Source organism: Equus caballus, chromosome 21 (genome assembly GCF_041296265.1).
Source record: "Equus caballus isolate H_3958 breed thoroughbred chromosome 21, TB-T2T, whole genome shotgun sequence".
Taxonomy (NCBI): Eukaryota; Metazoa; Chordata; class Mammalia; order Perissodactyla; family Equidae; genus Equus; species Equus caballus.
In genome coordinates, this window is record NC_091704.1 from 27,378,918 (window position 1) to 27,403,911 (window position 24,994).

At 40.2% G+C, this 24,994-nt stretch overlaps 1 protein-coding gene and 1 long non-coding RNA gene across 19 annotated transcripts in view; one reads left to right on the plus strand and one right to left on the minus strand.

Annotated features, from left to right (window-relative positions):
- Positions 1-24,994, plus strand: part of PDE4D (phosphodiesterase 4D) — a 1,371,041-nt gene that overhangs the window by 34,078 nt on the left and 1,311,969 nt on the right. For 3 of the 18 annotated variants that reach the window (XM_070245837.1, XM_070245833.1, XM_070245830.1), the window contains exon 1: positions 1,918-2,040. The exons of 5 other annotated variants lie outside the window; for them this stretch is intronic. The gene's annotated coding sequence lies outside the window, so the exon portion shown is untranslated. 18 annotated transcript variants of the gene reach the window in all.
- LOC106782342 (uncharacterized) lies at positions 136-1,699 on the minus strand. Its single transcript, XR_001379362.3, has 3 exons — positions 1,560-1,699; positions 438-531; positions 136-339 (listed from the first exon to the last, which is right to left on the minus strand). It is a non-coding gene; the product is annotated as an uncharacterized lncRNA (long non-coding RNA).

Consider the following 24,994-nt stretch of genomic DNA (forward strand, 5'->3'; position numbering starts at 1 on the left):
GTCTTCAAAGTTGTTGGAAGTGAAGTCTTCCTAGGGGAAATTTCTGGACAAGAATACCAGTGAAATGGCTTAGAGGCCTCAGTTTGAAGTATTCTTGCCTTTGTCTGTTGACAAATGGAGATTTGAACATGGGAGTTCAAGGGATTTTAATAGAATTTTATTAAGGGAATGGGAAACAGGAAGTTCTGTGTGTTGAGGATTCAGTGACAATATTACCTTAAGAGCTTGCTTTCCATTTCAGACTAGAGAATCCATGCTATCTTTGAGTAAAGGGAACAAAAATTTTAATAACCTGGCTTCCTCAGAAGGTTCGGTTCTCAGTCACTGTAGGCAGCAGCACTGTCAAATAAACAAATGTTTAATTAAATGAAAATATTTAAACAGAGGAGAAACAGTCTTTCCTGGCTAGTCAAAAATTGGACAATTCAAGAGCAAACCTTGTGGGGAACTGCCAATGGATTACTTTTTCTGTTCTCTGTGTATCGCCATATTTTTCTTCTTAGTGTCAAATCTCAAGTTGAATTCAATTATCTACAGCAAACAAAAAGTGCATAAATGCCTCTTCTGTTACTATTGTTTATATTTCATCACTAATCAAAGCAATTTTCTCTTCCCAGCTTTTCCCTTTGGGAGCACATAAAACTGACACGATTTGAATATTTCGAAGGTTCTCTTGTCACGTCGAAAGCATTATAATTGATTTAGTTATTCAAAGTTTATTACAAACATTTTTTGTTGCTAATGTTACACTCATAACAAAATTTGTTGAAGAAACACACTATTTGCTGAAGATTTGGCAGGATTTGTCATTAGGTAAAGTACATCAAGTGTCCAAGGGTGTGGCGTTAGGGTTATGAGTATGTCAATTCCATTTTGTTTTGCTTTCCTATTTTAGCCACCTCTTTTGACTTAAAAATGTTTTCCACAGATCCTTTAATAACTGCAAACCTAGAAGTATAGTATAACAAATAGTTGATATAACTTAACACTTCAAAATGTAACGGGGAATAAGGAAAAAAATTGCACAGAAAACAAGAAAAACTTGTGCCACGGGGGCTCTGTTGACTCCTATGTCCTTCTCTGCCACAATGACCCCAGCATGGTATATTCTGGCACATTCTTCTGTGGCCTAGGTGCCAAGGGCCAGAGGAGCTGGACAATAACCTCTCTTCCCAATTTGCTCTCTGAGCATTGCTGTTTCCTTTAAGACATGAAAAGTGTTTAACGGTGCTCGTGAGACTCCTTTTCTCCCCTCCCTGCCTCAGCCCCCGTTATTCTTGTTTCTGGGTGTGAATGAAAAGGCTGCCCATCTGAAAACGTGGCTCTAAAACTGCTCTGGAAAATGATCTCTCTTCCTCCACAAAGGATCATTGTGGTTTCAGGTTTATTTCAAGTACCTTCAGCCGCCCTCCCCTCATACTTAATAACAAATGATCCTACAAAAGATTAGAGTGGAAAAAGGTAAAAGCAGATGGAAGCATACTAGTTGCCTGAGCGACTTAATGTATATAATTTTGCCTCGGCGTGACTCCTGCTAAAAATAAAAAGATGAGAATTACCTCCGGTTTTCACTGCTGTAGCTGCCCTTCGGTTTCCAGGGGCAGCCCTCTCCTTTAATGCCGGCACTGTTAGGATTGCCAAGCCAGGAAAAGCTCTTGCTCCAGGTGTCGTTGCGTTTTCCAGGGTCATCTGTCCTCCTTTCCTCAGACGATGAAGCTGCGATTTCTCTCTGGCCTGGCAAGGGAAAGTGACTCCAGATAAGCAGATTATTGTGTGGAATATCTCATCGTTGTTGTTCTAGCGCAGTCCTTTCAGCTTTCCAGAGCCAGTTAGACTTGTTATGAGGAGCTAAATGATTGGCTGGATCTGGGGCTCAGTTTTCATAAATTATAGCCCAGCGTACGAGAAGCACGAGTCCTATAGTTGCTGTAGTCCAGAGGCCTGCCAGTTCCTGCTTTAACGCATATGTAGTCGTAATTGAGTTCTAACACGGCCTTGGGTGTTTGTCCTAAATAGCTGACATTGCATCTTCAAGACTGTGTGAGTAATCCTGACTTTTTTTTTAAACTCAGTAAATTAATTACATGCCCCCAGAGGGAGTGATTGTGATTAGAAAATACTGAATTAGCAGATGATTCATTTTCAAGGTGCTGTTTTATATGTATCAAGTTCAATGCTATTAATCTTAAAGCTTCTAAGACCTGGCAGGATTATTCCAGCTTTTTGCCATGAATCACAGTCAAGCTGCATTTTGAAGGAGGATGTTCAGTGCGTTTGCTAGCCCTGTTTGCTTTATCGGGTCAGGGAAGTGATAAAGGTCCAACGTGAGCGGGTTAAACCAGGCTGCTGGTATCAAGGCGATGACTGAGACAGCACCTGGGTCTGCACGTTTCAAGATTTCCCACCCCCACCGTCCACAACTCAAGGGAGCAGTAAATGATAAGCAGTCCTTTTGGGACACTGGCACGCAGCTGTTAGAGAGCAGAAAAAGGAGAAATGTAGAATGATGACAATAGTACTTTCCTTCACTGTCATCTGAAACCGAACTAAGACGTGTTCTATAGATAACTAGAAAATTTTTATATGTATCAAAATGCTCCTTAGTGGTTCTGTTTATGTGGGAGAGAGCTGAATGAGAAATCACTGTTTGTTTTTTAAAAAGCCTTATAAGAAGTACATTAAACACACACAGACGCAACCGTAACAGAAGAAAGTATGTGGATTGGAATTTGTGGTTGGAGCAGATCAAATTATCCCAGGGAAGCCGTTGTTAGGTTTGTGTAATTGTTAGGGGTGACTTCTGTTGCTAACAAGCTTTAAGATAAAGCTGGAGCAGATTGAAATGAGAAACTAGAAAACATCAGCATTTTACTACCTTCTGTAGTATACTCTGCAGGATAGAATTAATACGGAGTACAGACTGGTTAGTGTAAGCAGTTCATTTTTTACTTTTAAAACATTATTGATTTCTCCTAGCCTATCATTAAAAAATAGGGCTTTTGCCTGTGAAGTTAGTGCTTAGAAATAACTTTTCTTCCTCTCAAATAATTTTTATACTTTTTCTCAGTACAGCACATAGGTAATTTCTTATAATTTTGGGTTGTTTTCCAGTTTGCTTTTTGTCTAATTTTTCCTCTTTTGACTTACGGGTACAAATGTATATATTTGTGCTATGTATAAGCCTCAAGGATAAAACATTTAAACAGTTTTTTTAAATCATGGGTTCCCATAGCAAATATAAACATCTAATAGTTATAGTAATTACTTGCCAATTCCTATAAAAATGTTATGTACTCAAGAGCAGTTTATTTTTGGTTGTAACTATTTAAGTGACTGACATGATTTAGCCAGTAGGAGAAAAATATTAGTTGTGTTTTTGCAAAATTTTATGTTTAGATCAGACTAGAAATGCAAAGATTTGCTGTTAAAAATATTTTCACTTTCTGAAATATGCCCCTTTTTAGGTCACCCAATGGATGAGGTTCATAAAAGGAAAGAAAAATAATCAATATAGAATCCTTTTCTGTATCAACCAAATGTATGTGAAATAGATAGCTTTAAAGAAATGTAATTCTAGTATTTTTAGAAACACATTTACTTTATGAAGAAATCATATGAATTTCTTTATTGAGATAGAATATTAAGTTCATTTATTGAGTTTCTGTAGCCATAGACACTCATAGTAATAGTTGACTCATTCATTGTTCTGCATTCCTGACTGTATTGGCAGAAGAAAGTAGTGCATTTATAGAAGAAATATAATCGTAGCCTTCAAGGCGGGTCAGGGCCCATCTAGAGTAAGAAGTGGTGAGAGCGGAAGCTGCTTTACTTGAACTAGCTTCAGACTTCTAACCTGACTCCTCTTCTTGTCGTAGGGTCAGTGTAGCTTTCTTGATGTAGCAATCCTATTCCTTTCCATGTTTTCTTGCTTTCATTCTTTATATTAATTTGCTTGGGCTCTTACTGAGATGAACCCAATAAAAATGACTTATACTTAATTATCAAACGTTAGTAAGCTGCCCATACAATTCAGAAGGTGTTTAGAAGCATGGCTTGGGGAAATTCTGGTGGGAAGGAATATTGACATCCTGTATTGGTACTTCCTCTAGGACCTTATCTCTCCAGTTCTCCCTGAGATGCAAGAGTCCCATTTCTTTCTTGCGAAAGGGGAAGATATTAAGAAAAAAGAGTAGAGGGGTGCCAGGTGCCCAGTGAACAGAGCTGTGGGCAAGACATTGTGGGAAAAGGGAATATCTCCCAGGCAACAATAGCTGATCTTTCTTCTCTCAACTCTTCTTTATTTTCTAAAGTCATTTTTGGTATGACTGTGGAAGTTCTTTTGCAGATAAGGTTCTGTAAAACTAAGCAGATCTGCCATAGACAGATGGATTCGACAACAGATGTATCCAAAAAGGAATGTATTACATCATGAACTTGCAAAGTGTTCATGAATACACATTGGCATTTGGAAACTATTACACTACCTATTAAAGCAATGACATAAATCCAAATTGAAAAAAATATTATTTCTTGATTGAATTACATTTTCCAGTGTTTTATTTGGTGAATTTTGCTTTTGGAAAGACTTTCACTTCCCTAAGACATTTTTCCAGTGTTATATATAAGACTAATCTGATTGCTTAATCTTGCCTAGTTGATGTTTTCAAAAGATTGCTGGCCCATCTTCAGCATGTCTTAAAGAAAACAGAGCAAACAAATGAAACAAACAAGCCCCCTCCCCAACACACCACAGAGTTAAATGCTGTAGATTTGTGTAATTCCCTCCTTTCATGGAGTGTGACACTACCCGTTGGTGGAGGAGGAGAATTCATTTAATTTGAAAACAGTCAATTATTCCATCTTAATTACATAATGTATGCAGGTCATATAATTTCCCATTATATTGGTCACCAGCCAAAATTGTGTCCCTTCAATTTTCAATTGCAAGAAGCACGGCTTAGGGAATTAGTCTTGGAGTCAGTGAGATCATACTGAGGTCATTAATTATTTCTAAGCCTCAATCTCTAGGCCTTTAAAATGAAAATAGTGATATATACCCTGGTATTTTACTGTATTGGTAAATGAGCTAACATCTGCTGCCAATCCTCCTCTTTTTGTTGAGGAAGACTGGCCCTGAGCTAACATCTGTGCCCATCTTCCTCTATGTTATATGTGGGACACCTGCCACAGCATGGCGTGCCAAGCGGTGCCATATCTGCACCCAGGATCTGAACCAGTGAACCCCGGGCAGCTGAAGCAGAACGTGCGAGCTTAACCACCACACCACTGGGCTGGCCCCGAGGAGAAACTGCTTTTGAAAGAACACGTTAAGGTGTAATTTGTAATGTGCTGTACTGCTATGCACTGTTATTATTACAGAAGCTCATTGCACTACTTACTTTCCTATACTTCTAAAAACATATTCCCAGTGTCGAATAAATACCTTTTAAAGCAAAGAATGTCTTCATTGTTTGATCTTGAAAAGTTACAATGGTTTTTAGAGCCTCAGTCCTTGTCTGTTACTTGAGTATTAAAAATACCAAAAGGGTCGGGGCTGGACTCGTGGCGTAGTGGTTAAGTTTTCGCACTCTGCCTTGGCGGCCCAGAGTTCACCAGTCTGGATCCCGGCTGTGGACCTATGCACTGCTTGGCAAGCCATGCTGTGGCAGGTGTCCCACATCTAAAGTAGAGGAAGATGGGCATGGATGTTAGCTCAGGGCCGATCTTCCTAAAAACAAACAAACAAAAAAACCCAACAGAGTAACCGTGGCAAGTAAATGTGATATTGTATGTGGAAGCATATTTAGGAAACTTCTAAGTACCATATAAATATCGCTTATTACAACTACTATCTGCATATTAATAAAAAGTATAAATTACCAATTTTTAAAATGAAAAATATCGGATACATTTCTTTTTGGTTAGTTTGATTAGCTTTCTATATCTGCTTCCTGCAGACAGGATGCATTTTCTCGTGGGTTGAGTTTGTGCTGTGGTTTTCCTCCCGCTTAGATACAGCGCTAAGCTGATGATCAGATATGCCTTCCTTCGCCATATACGTTGAGAACCGTATGTGATGAAGTTTTAGAGGATATAGTTTCCTCAGAGGAAAAAGTGAGAAAATTCAGATTGACGTGTTCCTGGACTCTTTATTCCTGTCTTGACGCTCTTTATTAAATTTCACTAATGGAAGAAACATGTAGGTTTTACGATGATGCTTATTCCTAGGTCTTTTCATCCCCGGAATAAAACGAATGTTCAAAATGACTTTCTGAATGATCCGGAAAGTTCAGTCAGCAGTTTGGAATCCCAGAGTTTTAACTGGTTCTACATTAGAAGCTCACCATGCTTTTTGGAGTATTGGCCACAGCTGTGTCCGCCTTCAGCTGCTTGAGCGCACTGTTGTCATAAGTTTGATTATTTCCTAACAGTGATATTGGTTAGTCTGAAGCCGTTCCACCACGCGTAGGAACTTTTTTTCTTTTTAGATGAAATCATGGAGGCAGCACAATAAGTAAAGCAAATAAAAATGGAATTGATCCTCTCCCACCTTTATCCCACACACACCACCCAGCGATTCATGAAGGAACTTTCTAGAAATGAAGGACTTTTATTTGTAGTACAGTTTGAAAACTGCCCTCTGGGACCATTGTCCTGCCTTGCTTGTGCCTTTGGTGATTGGAGAAGAGCACTCTTCAGTAATTTAAAATTATAATAAAAGAACATTTTTTAACTCTCCCCAAGCTTTATTGAGGTATAATTGACATATAACGTTGTGTAAGTTTAAGGTGTACAACATGTTGATTTGATACATATGTATTGCAAAATGATTTCCACTATAGCATTAGGGCTAACACCTGCAGAATGTCGCATAATTACTGTTTCTTTTTTTGTGATGAGAATATTTAAGACTTACTCTCTTAGCAACTTTCAAGTATATAATACACTATTGTTAACTCTAATCACGATGCTGTACGTTAGATTCCTATAACTTGTTCATTTTATAACTGTAAGTTTGTACTCTTTGACCAACATCTCCCCTTTTCCCCCACCCCATGGCCCCTGGCAACCACCATTCTACTCTCTGTTTCTGTGAGTTCAGCTTTTTTGGATTCCATATATCATTGAGATCATACAGAATTTGTCTTTCTCTGTCTGAGTTATTTCACTTAGCATAATGCCCTCAAGTTTCATCCATGTTGTTGCAAATGCAGGATTTCCTTCTTTTTTATGGCTGAATAATATTCCCTTGTATATCTATCTATATCTATATCTATATCTACATATATCATATTGTCTTTATCCATTCACCCATCAATGGATACTTAGGTTGTTTCCATGTCTTGGCTACTGTGAATAATGCTGCAATGAACATGGGCTGCAGATATCTCTTTGAGATAGTGATTTCATTTCCTTCAGGCGCATGCCCAGAAGTAGGATAGCTGGATTATATGGTAGTTCTCTTTTAAATTTTTTTGAGGAATCTTCATACTGTTTCCATAGTGGCTGTACCAATTTACTAAAGTGCATAATATTTTTTTCTTTTGAGGAAGATTAGCTCTGAGGTAACATCCACCACCAATCCTCCTCTTTTTGCCAAGGAAGACTGGTCCTGAGCTAACATCTGCACCCATCTTCCTCTACTTTATATTTGGGATGCCTACCACAGCATGGCTTGACAAATAGTGCATAGGTTCACACTCAGGATCTGAACTGGTGAACACTGGGCCACCAAAGTGGAACGTGTGAACTTAACCACTGCATCATGAGGCTGGCCCCTAAAATGGATATTCTTGATGGAGAAATTCCTCTCATTCAAGTGGTGGTCTTGTGGCACTACTCTCATCATTTTGTTACTACCAGTTCTCAGGTCCTTGTGCTTCGGCAAAGGGGAAAAACACATACAGGACTGCTCACGTTCTTTTGGCCAGAGTTCAGTCCCATGGCCCCACCTAGTTAAAGAGAGGCTAGAGCACGTAGTCCTATTTGTGTCCAGGAAAAATAGGAAGTTGGTTTGGTGATCAACCAACCAATTTCTGCCATACTTTTTTCCCTTTCTTTTCTCTTCTTTTCTTTTTATTTCTTTTTTCTTCTTCCCTTACCTTCTCTTCCTTTTTATTCTATTTTCTGATATATCTACACAGAATCTAGGCCTTGTAACCCCTAAGTAAAAATTAAATTAAAAAAATTATAGAGCCAGCTCTGATGGCCTGGCAGTTAATTTCAATGTGCTCTGCTTCAGCAGCCTGGGTTTGGTTCCTGGGCACAGAACCACACCACTCGTCTGTCAGTAGCCATGCTGTGGCAGCAGCTCACATAGAAGAACCAGAAGAAGTTACAGCTATATACCCACTCTGTACTGGGTCTTTGGGGTGGAGGAGAGGAAGGGAAAAAAAGAGATTTGAATTTCTTAAAAAAAATTATAATCTTTACCATCTAGAAGAAAATTAGAAACGTGATTTTACTTTTAAATTCTTAACCCCATATGTTAATTTCTCAAAGCTATTAAAATATAACTGAAAATTATGATTATAGCAATTACTGTTGATTTAGTATTTATGTCCTATAGTGAGGAGAGTGGTAATAGGATGTTTCTCTCTCTCAACCTAGCCCATCCTCTTCTGTGTCAGGTATTTGAATTCCTTGCTGCATAATTTCAGAAAAAGTTGGGAAGAAAATGAAAAACTGGCAACAAAGACAAAAGGACTGACCCAAAAGTATCCCCTTCTTTCAGTTCCTTGAGGATTTTATGAGTTTGGCAGTGAGTGCCAACTTATTTTGGGGGAAAACTTATGAAATGAGTGCATAGCTTTTGGAGAACCATTTCTTGCATGGAGTTGAGCAAATGGTGGAACTAATATACGCTTGGTTTTTAGCCTCTCTATTTTCTATAAGGTAAAAGATATCTCTCTCGTCTGAACTTCTAGAGTTTTGCAAAAATATATCACAAATAAAAAAGAACACAGCTGCCTACTCAGTAGCCAAAAATATTTTTCAGATCATTGCTATTTAAAAAAATCCCTCCACAAACTTTTAATTTTCTTTTAATAAAATATCATAAACCAATTTTAGTTTTTTACTCTGGATATATTAGGGTCAAACATTTTTGTTGGGTGATAAGCCAATAGTAACCTCAGTTTATTTATTTATTTATGTTTTCTTTTTTCTTTTTTTAAAGATTGGCACCTGGGCTAACAACTGTTGCCAATCTTCCTCTTTTTTTTTTTTTTTTTAAGGATTGGCACCTGGGCTAACAACTGTTGCCAGTCTTTTTTTTTTTTTCCCCTGCTTTATCTCCCCAAACCACCCCCCCCATACACAGTTGTATATCTTAGTTGCCAGTCCTTCTAGTTGTGGGATGTGGGACGCCACCTCAACGTGGCCTGATGAGCAGTGCCATGTCTGTACCCAGGATCCGAACCCTGGGCTGCCGCAGCGGAGCACGCGAACTTAACCACTCGGCCACAGAGCCGGCCCCACCTCAGTTTATTTTAACAACCAAATTACTTTCCTTCCATATAAGCCAAATTTACAATTAAGCTGTTTAAGAAACAAAGAGAGCAAATAAAAGTCAGTTTTAATATTCATATCCTGACCTAAGAAAGAGAAGGACTAACTCCCTTCATATCCTCATATTTATCTGGTTGAACGAGGAGTACCTAAAAGGAATTTTCTCATAACTCCATTTACTTGTTTATTTCCCCAGCTCTTTCCAAAAGCAGTTTTAAATGCAACCCTGAAAAAGAATAAGATCTCCTCAATCTGACATCCAAGCAATCTTTGTATTTTGATGGAACTGAACAAAAATAATAAATAATAAAAGGCCCTTAGAATCTTTACCCCGAGGCACTGAAAAACACTGTCATCTCTCAATCATAAGATTCTGAAGATTATATTATGTTTAGTGGAGATTTTACACATCTCTTAATCATGTTTATGGTCTTTGAAATAAGGCAGCCCGCACATGGTTATACAGCAATGCCTTGGCATAGTGTGGTAATGGAAAAAATGGTGCCTGGAACCAGACTGTCTGGGTTCGGATCTCAGCTCTGACACTTAGTAGCTGTTACTTTGGGCAAGTTACTTAATCTCCCTGTGCCTCAATTTCCTTATCTGAAAAATGGTATAATAACAGTACCAACCTGGTTGGTACATAAATTAATGTGTATAAAACACTTCGAATGATGCATGACTCACAGTAAATGCTTTATACTTGTTTGTCTTCCTATTATCTGAGGAATTGATTATTTCATAAAATATATATTCTAGATATCTGAAGTTTATTCAGTCTGTTTCAAAACTTCTAGTAGCCAATTTTCACGAGTCTCTCTAAATGAACCCTACGTGTCTCCATGTTTCTTCTGTCTTAAAGAGATTAAACGAAATCTTTCGTTTGGTGATTCAGACTCATTGTTAAAATTCAGAAGCATCGTTATGACCATCAAAAATGGAACTTTGCTCTAAGGAAGTGGCAGAGAGTCAGGTGATGTTGAAATGATTTAGATGACCTGAAGGGGTTTAGAGCGAGTGTAAACTAGCTGGTCCACTCTGCTCTGCTCTTTCAGTCTTCTGGCTATGTCCTAAAGGCTTTTGGCGTTCACTATACTGGCCTACACCAGCACTCCTGCTTTGAAATTCCTGCTTCCCTTTTGCTGTAGGTGGTAAGCAAGAAAATAGCCCAGTTTTAAAAAATTGCATATAAATGAGAGAATAGACATTCACTCAGGGTGTCAGTTCCCCCCTGGGAGTAACTAAGAACGTGAGGGCATTTTTTCCTTCTGAGTGTGGGTTATGTTTTAGTGCAGGGCTTGGCAAACTGCTGCCTGTGGGCCAAAGCTGTTTTTGGAAATAGAGTTTTATTGGAACACAACTACACTTCTTTGTTGTATACTGTCTAACGCTGCTCTCACACCAAAAGGGCAGAGTCGAGGAGTTGCTGCAGAGACCGTATGGTCCACAAAGCTTCAAGCATTTACTATCTGACCTTTCACAGAAAAAGTTTGTCAAATCCTGTTCTAGAACTTTAAAGTGGGGCAGAGTCTGCAATAAATGGGATGTTACTCTGTTTAGTAGTCTCTGTTAACCTGCATATTCAATTATCTGTATCACTACCTCTCCTTAATCTATTTTCGATGAACAAGAATTTATTGTAGTAGCCTACGTTGGATAAAGAATAAAGAACTCACAATGGCACATTTAGAATGTTAAGAGGAGGTGAAAATGTGATTGGCAAGCGAAGTTGTGTGGGAATCCTCACTTTGCCATTTGTTGCTCTACTGTTATCAGTACGTAACTGCTATAAAATTAGGTAGTTTTCTGTTGTGTTCTATAGAATGTTCTAGAAATATTACCAGTCAGTAGCTGCTTTTCTTATACAATTGTCCAATGTAAATGTAAATGCCTCTGTTGTCTCTTTTCTCACATATATCTATCTGTTCTTTATCTTTCTTATTACATATACTTCTATTCTTTAACTTTTCTGTGAAAAAATATTTTTTTTCTTGAGTTTTCCAACACTCTATTGTTCAGGGAGCATAGTGTACAGAAAAGGACTCTGAACTTGAGTTTGAGTTCTGATTTAGTCACTTTACAGAAGAGAAACCTCGGGGAAGACACGTTGCCATCCGCAGCCTCAGTTTCCTTGTCTGTAGAAGGGAGACAAGAATCCATGCTCTGCTGATCACATGCTTTTGGCTGAATGTTTATGTTCCCCCCAAATTCATATGTTGAAATCCTGATACACAATATGATGGTATTAGGAGGTGGGTCTTTTGGGAGGTGATTAGATCACGAAGGCAGAGGCCTGATGAATGTGGTTAGTGCTCTTATCAACGAGGCCCCACAGAACTCCCTACCCCTTAAAGTACAAAAATCTGAAGATAAGCAAATAATTGTTGGTTTATTTTAGCTACAGTTCTTTAAGTGACTTTGGTATGTGAGCAGGAAGGTTATCAATTTTTTAAAGATGAAAGAAGGAATGGTTTGCTTTAATGAAAACAGACACTGGTGCTGTGGAAATCGGAAGTCCCCTGTGATGAGGCTGGGGTAGAATTACTGAAGGATGAAGAGACCATGCGTGCTTCCATTTTGTTTTTGTTGGAGCCCACAAAGAAAACCAACAGTCTGCTGGTTGTCAGACGTTGATACTTGTAAACAATCATCCTACTTTTATAATTTAAGGGGACACTAATAATTCAGCTTTGAATTGCAATTATGTTGAACATATTTCCTCATAATCATGTTGTTTTCAAAGGATTTTAAAAACTTTAACCAGAAACTTAAGAACTCTTTTGCTTAGGAAATTTATCATTTTAATTCTTTTGACTTTTAGAGAAAATAGTTTTAAATTATGACCTTGAATTTGAACTTAGGGAGACCTCCCCCTCAACCTCCACTTTTAACCTCAATTATTTGGAGGGTAATTATCTAAGTTCTATCAGTTAGTTGTTGCTGTGTAGCAAACTACTCCAAACATGGTGTGTTAAAATGATAACCATTTATTATTTTCATGAGTCTTCTGGTTAGTTAGGGGAGTTCTGCTTATCTAAGCCAGATTCTGATTACTTTAGCTAGCCTTACCCATGCTCTAGTGGTTAGCTGGCAGTCAGTCTAAGATGTCCTTGACTTGGAGAACTCAATACTCCTCCATATGTCTCTCATCCCTCCAGCAGGCTGGTCCAGGCATGTTCTCATGGTGGTGCTGGGGTCCAAAAGTAGGCAAGCCTGATCATGCAAGAGCATAGGTGGCAACACACGTCTGTTTTTCAAGGCTCTATTCTTGTCACATTTCCTATATCCCACCGGCCAAAGCAAGTCATGGTGGAACTCAGGGTCAGAGTGAAAGAATGCGAAGTTATGGGTCGGGGCTGTAGATAAAGGCTGGCCATGAGCTGGGACCTCAACCTACCAGATGTCATTTCACTGTTTTTCTCCATCTTAGCAAACTTCGTTTGGGCAGTTTTACTGTTCATTAGCACTTCTACACATGGGCAGAAAAAACAAACAAACTCTACCTAGTTGCTTTTCAGCAATTGTTTTTAAAGCTTATGATTAAAGGCTAAAATAAAATTTTGCTTTATTTATTTACTTACACACCTCTTTCCTTCCCTTCTTTTTTAAACCAAATTAAGCACAACAAATTCTTGCATAATGAAATTAGTTATTTTCAATTCTATCCATATCCATCCCTGAGCTCTATCCTGTCTCCAACTAATTTCTGTATTTTGGGCCAATGTTCCATTGGCATTTGGAGGAATTTGGTGGGTGGGTCTGTGCATTTTTAGTCTTGCTTTTTCACTTTCTCTCTTCTAAACTCCAGGTTTGCACTTCTTACTGCCCACTCTGTAAATCCTGGAGAAACCTCAAACGGAACATGTTTCAAAGAAACCTCAAGATCTCCTTTGCGCATTCACTCATGCCCTCAATCAGCAAATATTTGTTGAGTGGCTCCCATACTGCTTCAGGCATTAGTGATACAGCAGTGTACAACATAGACCAAGTACAGGCCCTCCCAGAGCTTACAATCTAAGGGCGCTTGGCAGACAGTAAACCAATGCGTGAATATCTCATTTAATGTTTGGTAGTGATAAGTGTTATAGAGAAAATAAAGCAAGGTGAGCAGAAAGACAGTGATGGAGGAGTGAGAGAGTGTTCAGGGAGGATCTCTGAAGTGAGGGTGTGAGCGTGATGATCTGGGTAGGATGCTGCAAGCAGAGGAATAGCAGATGCAAACGCTGCCTGAATAACATCCAGTACGGCGGCATCCGTGCTTCCAGTGGGAAGAGTGGTAGGAAATGTGGTGGAGAGATGAGCAGAGGCTGGATCCTGTAGGGCCTTTGTGGAGCTCAGTAAGGTCTTTGCATTTATTCTGAATGAGATGGGACTCCACTGATGGATTTGGGGCAGGGGAAAGTCATGATCTGGTTTCAAGGGTAGAAGCTGCGAGACTAGGACAGTGGTGTCGGAGAGAGATGCTGAGGGGCTGCCATAGGAGAGCAGCCATAGAGGCTGTGAGAGGGTGGCAAACTCTGGAGCTTTCCAAAATGTGTTTCAGTTAAATAAACCAAATTTAGATCAGCTCTGCAAAGTTGAGCATATGGAGAAGTGTTACCCAAAGTAGACCCAGCATACTTCCAGTGATATCTGAGTTAATTTTAGGTGCTGTGTCACATGAATGGACCTTTTAAATTTTGATAATTAGTTACGAATTTATTGTGTATTAGGAAAGGTATAAAACTTGCATATAAAACCCATGATTCTACACTTATTGCTGGAAGTGAGGATGATGTATTGAGTATACGACAGAGGTGAGTGCAGAAATAACAATAATTGTGAGGGTTGTTTCTGAATGACTAGAGTTAGGACAAGGTGATGGGATTATTTGTAAGGTTTAGTTCTGAGGGATAAGTGAATGGTGACTCTGGTTTTAGCGTAGTGTGTAATCATAATTACATATTACCGCTTTTAGATTGTATACTGAATGTGAGGCTCTATACTAGGCACTTTATGGATGATATTTTACTCAATTCTCACTGCAGTCCTATGTGGTGTGAGTGGTAAAGTTTTTTTCAAAAATTATTTTATTGAGGTAATATGGGCTTATAACATTGTGTAATTTCAGGTGTACGTTATTATGTATAGACTGCATCATACTCACCACCAATAGTCTAGTTTTCATCCGTCACTATATGTATGGATGAAATACCCCTTGTGCCCACCCCCGCACCTCCTTCCCCTCTGGCAACCACTAATCTGTTCTCTTTGTCCACGTGTTTATCTTCCACTTATGAGTGAAATTATATGGTGTTTGTCTTTCTCTGTCTGGCTTATTTCACTTTGCATAATTCCCTCAAAGTCCATCTGTGTTGTTGCAAATGACACAATTTTCTCTTTTTTATGGCTGAGTAGTATTCCATTGTGTGAGAGCGTGTGTGTGTGTGTGTGTGAGTGAATATACCACATCTTCCCTATCCATTGATCTATTGATGGGCACCTGAGTGGTAAACTTTTGATATTCCTCTTTAACAGGTGAGGGAAGTGAGGTTCACAGGGAATAAATAATTTGTTCTAGAAAGTCTCTGAGTTTTCAGATATGGCAAGATTACAAAAGTAAAATGTAGTTCTGCTAAATTCTCTACAAGCAGAGACGTAGTCTATTTGATACACTAATGTATCCTCAGCAGCTAGAATAATTTCCGATATATGCTAGACATTCAATCAATACCTGCTGAATGAATGAAAGAAAAAAAGAATGGGTCTTCTATTTAGGACTGGATCGAGGGTGGTGAATGTTCATGTTACTCACAATACGATGAATTTTAGGAAGTAATCACCTGGAGTTTGAATGGAAAGGCCATATTTGGGGACCACAGGGCGACTTACCCTGTGCCCTAAATGCAGGTTTTCCCGATGTCCTGACCTCCGCCATATAGTTTTCTCCTATTCTCCCTTGAGAATCTCATGCACTCTTCTGGCTGTTACGAAGTGTGCAACTCCCAAATCTCAGACTTGGGTCTTGAACTCCAGTTGTAGAACAAATAAACCTACTGACAAACTTGGAGCCCACTTCAGGGCAACATAACCTTCAGCAAGTCACCGACCTCCTCGAGCCTCAGTCTCTGTCAGTAAGAGGAAGAGACGAAAGCTGGATCCGACCCTGATCTGAGCAGAACCTAGGTGCACCAGAAGAGAGAGAGGGGCTAGATGCTTAGGGAGAGTGACAGGAGGGGAAAGCTGACTTAAAAGGCAAAGGGAATTCAATTTCCATTCTTCTTGAGCATCCTTGTTTTTCTTTTTACCTGGAACTTTCTAAGGAGTTTAATAATCCTCTTTTAAGTAAGTTTTCTCAAAAGGCTTGATTTTTTTTCCTCAAAAAAAAATTATAAAGCAAAGCATTGAAAGCAAAGTCATTCAAGCACTTAGACTCCTGGGTGCAGCTCTGACTTGTAGAAGGGAAGCTCCACCCACACGCTTCCTCTGCTGCAGGCGGCCAGATGGAGGGCAGCCAGTGCTGGGCAGAGCATGCTGGGAGGTCTGTGTGAGGCAGGGTGGCACAGGCAGGAATGACTGAAAAAGGGGCCTCCTGGAAAGGGGCAGGAGCTTCCTAAAAGAACACTGTTATAGGGTGAGGTGAGCCTGGGGAGGAGGTTCCTGAGCGCAGAAGGGCCATTCCTTTCGCCTTTCCTCAGAGCGATGGGAGCAGTGGAGAGTGGGGAGCATGCCCGGGTAAGAATAAGAACATCATGCATTCAGTACTCACTGTCTTCTTCTTGTCCCCTCCTAACTGCTGCCCCATAGCCCTGATCAGCCTTGGCAGCATACATTTTTTGAATTATGTAATATATAATTTCTGCAAAATTATGTAAGAGAGGGTAGGGGTGTCAGGGTGAATACCATATTATTATCAACTTCTTTAAAGTTGTAATCTCCTTGGTAAAAAAGACGTAAATAAAAATTTCAATATGAGACTGAATGGAAGTAGGCTATACACAGAGGCAAACATCTGCTTTGGGAGGACAGGGTAAGGTGAACAAATTCCTGCTGGGTGGATCTGGGAAGGCATTTTGAAAGAAACAGAATTCAAATTAGACTTTGATGGAAGGATATGACTTTGATGTTTACCTTTAGGAAGAAAGGGGCTTCTAGTCTAGGCAAAGGAAACAGCCCCTTCAAAGTCATGGAAGCTGGAAAGTGTTGGTGCTGGCATGGGGTAGGGTCGGGGGCATGGCTACCGAAACTACAGGGAGGGAGTCTGTGCCTGTTGTTGGAAAAGGCACTGGAGATGGGACTAGAAGTGGGGGGAGGTTATGCATCACTTTGCAGGCCAGCTGAGTGCTTTGAACTTTATTGGGTCTGCATGGTGAGCCTTTTATACTTTGGTGAGGGGACCTTCGGGAGTCGGGTGGCAGGAGAGGGCCATGGTCAGTTGTGTATGTCCCAGGGGCAGTGAGGAGACTGGTTACTTTTTTTTTGAAAAACTTTTCATTTTGAAATGTTTTTAAATTTAGAGAAAAGTTTCAAGAACAAAGAGCTTTGAAATGTCCTTCAACCGGATTTACCAATTGTTTGCCACATTAGGTTCATCATTCTCTCATTCTCTAATGTATACATAATACTGAATTTTTTCTAAGCCATTTGAGAGTAAGTTGCCAACATCATGCCTCTCTACCCCTAAATATTTCAGTATGTTCCCTAAAAACATGGGCTTTCATTTATATAACTTTGGTACAATTATTGAAATCAGGAAATTTAATATTGATACTAACTGTTATCTGATCTACAGACTTTATTCAAATTTCACCAATAGTCCCAATATATAGGAGGTTTTCTCTCTTTTTTTTAGTGTAAGTGCCAGTGAAATGGGCTGGAACTGAAGCACCACTGTGGGAATAGGACCACTATTTCAGAAGCGGATGCAATAGGATTAGGCAACAATGGGTTCTCAGGGTGAGAGAGGAGGGAAAGCTGATGATGAGGTTGTATTTTATACAATTGGTGTTGTTAACCAACCAGGAACTCAGAAAAGGAATTTGAAGAGCAAGGGTGATCTTATGTTTTGGATTTTTGATTTAATAATGATGATTGCATTTTGGCAGAAAGGCGACGTAATGAAAGGCAGCTTAGTGCAGTGGTCAAGAGTATAAACTCTTGGGGCTAGACTGCCTGGGTTGGAATCAGGCTTTGCCACTGTGGCTCTGTGGCCTGGGGAGGTTGCCTAAGTTGGCTGTGCCTCAGTTTTCTCATCTGTGAAAAGGGGGTAATAATACTTCTGCCTCACAGAGTTCTCGTGAGGATTAAATGAGTTATTATTTGTAAAGTGCTATATTAGAAGCCTGCCTGACACATAAGTGCTATATATGTTTGTTGAATCAATATAAAAGTTAGATTCTTACTTTTATGTTACTGAAACTTCACTAGCAAATCTATGAGGTAAGTACTACTATTATTAGTAATTAGGACTCATGTTACATGGTTCACCCAAGGCCAAACAACTGTTGTATAGGAAATCCATCCTGTTCCGCATGCCAGACCATCCTCGGGCTCTCCACGCGAGAATCCCCAACAGGCAGTAGAAATGGGCTAGTGACTCAGTATTGGGATAAGGGCTGAAGGCTCTAGAGTTGAAAGTCCTCTGCATAGTGGTGATTGTTGGGGACCTGAGATGCATGCAGTTGCTAAGGAAAGAGTCTGTAGAAGAAAAGACTCAATGTTGGAGTCGGCAAATGAGACCGGGTAGGAGCGTTCAGAGAGGTAGGAGACAGAAAAGGAGGGTGTGGAGTGGAGGAAAAGAAGAGATATGAGAGTTTAAGGAGGACTTTCCCATTTTTGGGAGTTGAAGCAGGACAAATTCAAATTCAGAGTAGAGACCTGGGATAGTAATGAGTGGGTCCCTTGTGACCTTAGTGAGACCGGATGCGTTAGCTTGGTGAGGGCAGAAGTGGGAGCTCAAGAAGAGAAAGGAAAGAGGAAATGGATTCCATTAGAGTAAACTATTCTTTCAAGTAGTTTTTCAATAAAAGGAGGGAAAACTTTGGGAGAAGCAGGATCAAGAAATGACTTCTTTCCAAGAGAGACAATTATCTTTGTTATCGAGGAGGGGGGAGGCAAAGGCTAAAGATGCAGGAAATAGTGAGGAAGATGGAGAGAGCGGGCTGGCAGGAATAGGTCAGGAGCATGGCTGCAGAGGTTGGTCTCAGAAAAGAATAGGGACCCTGCTTTAAGATTGGAGGGAAGGAGACTATGTGTGATGACCTATGACGTTTAATGTGGCAGAAGGGAAAGTTGAGGCAATTCACTTAAAATCGTCTCAATCTTTGTAGAGTGGGCAATGAAGCTATTTGTTGAGGAAGTCAAAGGTATATTTGAGAATACAAAAGGATTGGAGAAAGCTTAGATGTATATTAAAGATAAAAAAAGGTGATTGTCTAGTGATGGCCAGTACTTAGGACTGGGTGAGTAGCATGGTTCTACAGGGTATTGTTATAGGACTTTCTCTAGTGACATCCCAGAATTGACAATGAAGAAATGAATTGGGTCAGTCCAAGCAAGGATTCTAATGGAAAGTCAAGAGTACTAGGGAATCTCAGAGGTCAGAGACAATTTGGTTGGAAATGGTTGACCATAGGCTGTGAAGGCAGAAGAGGCTGAATAGATAAGTTCGACAGGTGGCAAAGAGCAGGAAAGGTGGACAAATTTGAGGTGGTAGCTAGAGAGGGGTGTGCCAAAATGTCAGATCTTGAAGGCAAGAAAATTATAAATGATAATGGGTCTAAAGTATGATCAAGCAAGCCACTGAGTGATCGAGATGAAGAGATAGAGCCTGCCTTGGGTGATTCTGATTTTATTGAGTTGCTCCTAACTGAGAACCCGAATACGCAATTTCTCTCTTGTGGTGCACAGAAGAAAAATTAATGTTTAAAAAGAAGCTTTTGTAAAATGTTAAGCCCGACGCATTTTTAAACATTGTCTTGAAGTCAGAGAGATATTTAATAGAGCCAATTTAAATCCCCTTAGGCAACATTTGGTGTCTGCCTCTTGCCTTATACCCTCCATTAAAAGTGGAAGCAAAAAGAACTATACAACTGAAACGTCAGTTGTGACACTGAGTAATTTTTTTGTGTGTGAGGAAGATTGGCCCTGAGCTAACACCTTTGCCATTCTTCCTCTATTTTATGGGGGATGCCGCCACAGCACGGCTTGACGAGTGGTGCTAGGTCTGCACCTGGGACCTGAACCCGTGATCCCCAGGCCACCAAAGCAGAGTGTGAACTTAGCCACTATGCCACTGGGCTGGCCCCTGAGTAATTTTTAAATGAACATATTTTTCAAATCATTGATAGGAGACATCCTTATTTACTTTATCTGTGAGGATCCCTGTCTCGAACAACAAGCAGATAATTTGTGGAATTAGTGGCTATTTCAGGAGAGTAAGTGAACTGTCATTTGTACCCCTGTTTTGAAATAAGGTTACAGGCAAATACTTCCACTCTAACCAGCAGCTGCACTTTGGTAACGGCGACTAACACAGCCAAAGAAGCGACGTGGTCACAAGGCGAATGTCAGCCATTTGTTCCTGGAGTTTTGAAATAATTAATTGCAATGTCTGATGCTGACTTCCATTAGTAAATAGCTTCAATATTTTCCACCTCCTTTTTTAAGCTTGGAAAGCATACAAGTAATAAATGTTTATAGTAGAAGAGAGTTAAGTAACAGGAACAAAAATCTTGGACAATCTCAAACTGATCAATAAGAAAGTTTGCAACATTCATCCAAACTTTGTTTCAAGCTATTTCATGACAAATTTACATTTCCATAAATGGGATTATACATATCTTCTGTCTTATGATTTATGGAAGTCATGATTTATGGAGGGCAAGCATTTGGTCTCTCTTTTAAACTACCTTAGGAACGTTATCTAAAACTTAGTAAAAGAACAATGAAAAAAGATAAATGAGGCATAAGTTAATTAAATATATTGAAGAGTATTTCTTCAGCTTGACACATATTCAGAAGGTAAGTAGGTTCATTTTCCACATTCGGGTCTGATCTTTTTATTTTTGACTTGTACAGCTCCTTACCCTCCAAAGCCATATCAGCCTGATAGCTGGGAACTGGGACCCCATGCTTAGCATTGACTTGTTCCCTCCAGCCATGTTGAGATTTTCAGCTGTCAAGACCAGAGGGCTCTCATGCAAAGGCTCCATCCCTGAGATCTGTGGGAACATCTCTGGAGACGGGCAGCGGCTGCTCCCAGGAGAACTGGCAGTCACTGCACCAATTACTTTACTGAGCTGGGTAACGCTAAACCCTAGAACTGTGCCATGGGAGTAGGACTCTTTTTACCTCCACTGCTCTATCAACAATTGACTTATCTGTGGGTTTGCCTGTGATGATGGCTAGACTGATGCCTGAACTCCCATGGTCAGCGTTTCCACTGACAAGGAGCCATTTCTACCAGATAGCATTTCTCTAATTTCACCTATAAACTTGGGCTTATTTCTGGTTACTCTAGGCTCTTTGTAAAACACAAAATTCATGTTGATTGATCACTATGATTTTCTCACATCCATATTCTGGATGAATCAAAGATGAAGCTAGCAGCATTTCTTATCCTTTGAAAATGTTTGTTTCATTTTCACAAATAGAAAAATTACATGGTTTCCTGGAGATGTCGATGTGTTCTCCTAGAAGGATTGGGCCTCTGTTCGTTGAGAATCGTTCATTTAACAAAAGCTCACCGATCACAGAATGGATGAGTGTGGGATGCAGAGGAGGAGGAAGAGAAGAGAAAGAAATGAGTTAAAATTTCATTCAAAGGAACAGTTTTATTATTAGATTAGGAACCAAAAACTGTCAATAAAAAAATGGATCATTGTAAAGTTTTCATAAATCTGCTGCATGTGTGTACTTTTATTTATGAATAAAGCTCAATAGTTTCTCATTAAAAGGAACGGATACAGAAATCTTCCAGGCCGTGTTGGAATTGGCAGTTGGTTGGAGCTCGGCTATGGCAGGAAAAGACAGCCATTTGCTGTGGTGCCTCAAGCCAGGGTGTTAGGTAGAGCATCTTCAGTGCTTTCTAAGAAGACCCAAGCCTAAAAGCAGACTGGGAAAAACAGATGATGAGGGCGTGGCTGCATCCTGGTGGGACAGTGGTCCGGCCTGTGTTGCTCTAGCTGAGCTTCTGCAGGGGTTAAAATGTTTTGCTTTTATAGTCATCTGGCTTGGTTACTAAGGGTAGAAATGTCCTGGCCTCACCTCAGACCTGCTGATTCACTCTCTGTGGGGTGCTGCTTGGGAATGTATATGTTAGAGAAACTATTTGTGGGTAATTGTGATGTGTGGTCATGTTTAAACACTGCAGTGTCAATAACGGTAGACAGTAGGACAGACTGCCTGGAAGCACTGTGGGAAGAAAGCATGTGTATGTGTATGTGTGTGTGTGTTGTACAATGGCTGTGAGATGAAATCAGGCTACTGGAATTTGCCAGGAAGCAGCAAGGGAGACACATTAACCAGGTGCCAAGGATGTGGTCTTAGACCGTACCAGAAACTCCCTCCTCTGGGGCGTGAACTTCTGGAAAACACTAACTGGTCCTTATCAAATCTTGCATTCCCAGGCTGAGCGCAGAAAAGGCCATCACAATGTTTTCTTTTGAAGTTCTGTTTCCTGTTACCTTTGATTTTCTACCTCATGCAGCAATCTTGCTTTGGTGTGTTTGCAGATTTCCGACAGTTCTCTGGTTTCTTAGGTTTCCTTTTCATTTTCTACGCCTTTTATTAGGATGCCAATCCACAAATTTAACAGATTGAACAAGCTTTGCAGATAAACAACAGAAGCTGGAACTACATACGATGCTTTCTATTATATACCCAAAGTCTGTTGTACATGACAAGAATGAAGTTTTATTTACTTCTGGGGTGCAGCAAGTGTAAACACTCTCTAATGAGGAGAAAAAAAGAACCTGATGAGAAAGAGAAATGCTGGATGCCAATGGATGGCAATTCTTTATGGAACTCTGGGCTCAGTGTTAATGAGGGATCTTTATAAGGGAAGTCACAACCTGCAGCTTGATGTAGCTGAGATGACTTTATATCCCAGATTGCAGGACAGTTTGGCTTCATCTGTTGAGCTGGTATCCCCCTTGGTTAGGGTCCCCTTTACACTCAACAGTGTGCCTGGTTTGGATAATAAGTTATGCAGTCACTGTGAGTATAGGAGAGAGAGGGGAAAATGTTTCCCGGGATCGCTGACTAGCACTCATTTCAGCCTGTGACTTACCCCATTCCAGGCCACTCTTGGCATTTGTGGGCCCAGGTCTAGAGGCCCTCTTGTCCCACAGCCTTGTCCCTACTCTTCCTGCCCTTGGTTCTGCTATGCAACTGGAGGAGTCCTGTAGGAACATGTGCGGACAAGCCAGTCTGCTCATTCAAGTTTATCCACACCTGCTGTCCAACAGCTGCCCAAGGTGAGGGCGTCCTGACCATGAAGTGATCTCCCCTCTCCGGAAGCTGGCTTTGGACCATTTGGGGCAGGGAATTCCAGAGTCATGAGTACCTGGGGAATGGTCTGGAAGGCGAGTGTATCCCCCAACCTTGCAGAATGCTAGCCCCATGGGGACGCATGGTTAGAGGAGGCAGGAGGGGGCACTTAAAGCACCAGCCCAACTTAGAGTTACCTGTCCTGCCCGATTTTCAGAGCTCCTGCTTCTAACACATCTTTGAGCACCCCAGGAAAGCAGGCTCATCATGCAACTTTGAAGTGTCTGGGATAAGAACAATTTAGCCATGAATGTCACTTGCTCACCTGACTGAGGTCCAAGGATATCCTTCATCTGGCCTGATAGAAATTCCTCGTCCTCCCCTCAGGCTGGCTTGTCCTTAAACACCATATGGTAATGATAACAACTCCATTTTTCAGGTTGAAACAAAATCTTAAAGTAAATGGCTTAATGTTTTCAAAGTCAACCAAAGGGAGGGCACCTCTCCCCACTAAGTTTCATCAACAGAAATTTGGTGAATGTTTTCTTTGCTTGCTGATATGATCCACCAGGCGTGTGGGTGTGAAGATAGGAAAACTGTTTGCTCAGCCATTTCCACGGTGGTTTTGTTTATCTGAGGATCAGTCAAATGGAAAGACTTTCTTTCTTGTGATTACAGAATCAAATCTTTTACGATTCTTAGATACTTCTACATCTATTTGTGGAACTTCTGGAGTAATTATTAAAGTCAATGAACACTTTCTCTTTTTTCTCCTTATCTCCTTAAGATTGAACTAACTCACAGGGCAACAAGATATTTTCCTGGGCTAGGAGCACTTTCCCTTTTTGTGGATCATTGGAAATTCTGTCAATAGGGTTATGGTATGGAGGTAAATTTCACAAAGAGTATGAATGAAGTGCAAAGTGGCAGCCCTGCCTATGCATGGGAATTCCTCCCCACTGTGTACTCACCAGCAGGCCAGTTTTTCTTCTCTTTCTCTCACTCATCATAAACCTATGGAGAAGATGAGTGTTTGAAGAGAGGAGTTGAAAATAATGTTATTTTCTTCACTTTTCTCCATTTTTTTTGGGCGGGGAACTCATTCTTCTAATAGTAATGTATATTAAGGAGAATAGAAGCCACGGACATACAGAATTTTATATAATTAATGATTTTGACCAAAATTGCACCAAAAATGTTTTCAAACTCCTGCTTTATCCTGATGGTTATGTCAATTAGCTTTGCTGGGATCTGAACAGCTCTGACTTTCCCATTTTAATAAATGGTTCAGTATGTGATTTCCCTGGAATTAATAGTGCAAGGTGATACTTCGAATAACTATGTGCTAATGCCCATTTGTAACCAATAAAACTTGTACCAAGTCACACTGCTTTGGGTAGCTAATTGTCCAGTAGAAAGGCGCTCATTGTATCCAAGCTTTAAAGATGCCAGCCTGCCTTTATTCGGTCATAACTAGGGACGCAAGTGAGCAGGAATTATTCTTTAGATATTGCTTGGACATTTTTGGTTTTCAGTGGTGGCAGAATGAGAAGGAGTACATTTGGATTGCAGACGGGTGTCAGATGGGTCCTGGTGTGCAGTGTGCGTGCTTACTCGTTATCTCCGTGTGCTGCTCATTACCAATTCTCTTCTTTGATTATTGGAAACTTCCATTCTTAATAATTGAATTTGTCCCTTCTAACTCCAGCCTCCCATGGCAGCCTGGAAACCAGGCTTGATAATGTCCAGATATATTTTAATTCTCTTCTATCAAACCCAAGAGAGGATTTCTTAGAGACTGTGCTGATTAATGTGTCTTGAAAAAACACCAACCATGGACATTTTGATGTATACACATAAAGCCCAGGGATGGATGGTCTTCATTCTAAAACGTTGCAAATAGATATATTTTAAGTAAACAAACATGGCATACATTCTTAACTATTTTCCAAAAGGGCAAATACTAGAAGAGAGGTAAATAGAAATTGAAAATAGAAGCTATCCAGTAGCAATG